This window comes from Octopus bimaculoides, chromosome 1, assembly GCF_001194135.2.
Source record: "Octopus bimaculoides isolate UCB-OBI-ISO-001 chromosome 1, ASM119413v2, whole genome shotgun sequence".
In the NCBI taxonomy this organism is placed as follows: Eukaryota; Metazoa; Mollusca; class Cephalopoda; order Octopoda; family Octopodidae; genus Octopus; species Octopus bimaculoides.
In genome coordinates this window covers 132804297-132805708 of record NC_068981.1, presented here as the reverse complement: position 1 = coordinate 132805708, position 1412 = coordinate 132804297, and the positions used below count along the sequence as shown (strand labels likewise).

At 37.7% G+C, this 1412-nt stretch overlaps 1 protein-coding gene and 1 long non-coding RNA gene across 3 annotated transcripts in view; one reads left to right on the top strand and one right to left on the bottom strand.

Annotated features, from left to right (window-relative positions):
* LOC106870290 (paladin) overlaps window positions 1-1412 on the bottom strand; it is a 141597-nt gene that overhangs the window by 107164 nt on the left and 33021 nt on the right. The gene's annotated exons all lie outside the window — the stretch shown is intronic.
* Window positions 1-1412, top strand: part of LOC128248755 (uncharacterized) — a 9720-nt gene that overhangs the window by 2633 nt on the left and 5675 nt on the right. The window lies entirely within an intron of this gene.

The following is a 1412-nucleotide window of genomic DNA, read 5'->3' as shown; positions in this document are numbered from 1 at the left end:
GTGGCAATATACTACACTTTATATATATATATATATATATATATATATATATATATATATAAAACAAATAATAATAAATATTAGACAGACAGACAGATAGATAGATACAAAAATGCATACATACCTACATGCATGCATATACATACACACTTAGGTGTATGCATTAACAGTTCAACCAACACATCGACCACGAATTTACAAACACCGGGAACTCTCTTAACTCAAAATCTCTGGCTGCTTTGTTAGCAACCGGCTTGAACTCTCTCAAGAAGAACTTCAATAAAACTCAAAGAAAAATTATGCATACATACTGCTGTAGGCAGCGTGTATATGTATGTATGCATGCATGCATGCATGTACGAAGCGCTATAAGCGGCGAATTGTCAAGATTGTTAAATGACAGAACGCTTTGCTCTATTCGTTCTGATTCTGAGTTTCTGAACTCAAGTTCACTCGAACTTAAATCTACTTTTTGTCCCTTCGGCAATTTGTAAATATGGTACCTATCTAGGGTGGTTCAAATTCCGCTTGAGGATTCAAAGCCTACCAATACTCCTCATCGCCCATCACGCATTGAAAGAACGCGTCAGGGTGGACCAAGACAGACTGTAGTAGCGGAATGTCCCTGCAACAGGACAGATTTCCCATGGATACAAGGGCTTTGAAGATCAAACCATCAGAGATTCGAATTCGTGACTCTTTCTCCATACTAATCAAACACACTAACGAATGAACCCAGAGTCTGAGGAATGTTTCAAATATCATAATAGCGAATGCGACACCACTGATAGATTTCAATGTAGGCATGCAAAGATAGCTTTTGGATTAAGAAGTTCGCTTCGCAACCAAGTGGCTTCGCGTTCAATCCCATTGCGCGGTATCTTGGACAAAGGGTAGAAAGAAGCTGTGTGTGTGTGTGTATGTGTATGTATGTATGTATGTATGTATAAATGGAACAAAAACGCAATAGAGGTCAATAAAACCTTCGGACAGATAGACGACACAAAGGCGGACAAGAGAAACAACAATTAGGACAGGCAAAAAAGATGGGTCATTCTTGGCTTTCTTTCATCAGTCAAGTACCAGAAGTCACAACCATTTCGGACAGTTACACTTGAAATGGTTCGATCTGGTTGTCCCCAGAAAAGTCTAAACTAAGAGCATTAAACCCCTTTGTAAGAAAGCTGGTGAATGTGTACGGCAACAAAGACGAAAAAAAAAGCAAACAAAAAACAAAGAACATGTTACACATTTACGAATTCAACAACAAGAAATAACAACAGGCGTCTTTCGACTGAGAACGATTCAAATTGAGCTGGCGTGTGTGAAGATATATATATATATATATATATATATTTGCTTGTTTTCACCTTTTCGATATCAGTGAAGAATTTCACTGGAAAAGAAGATAT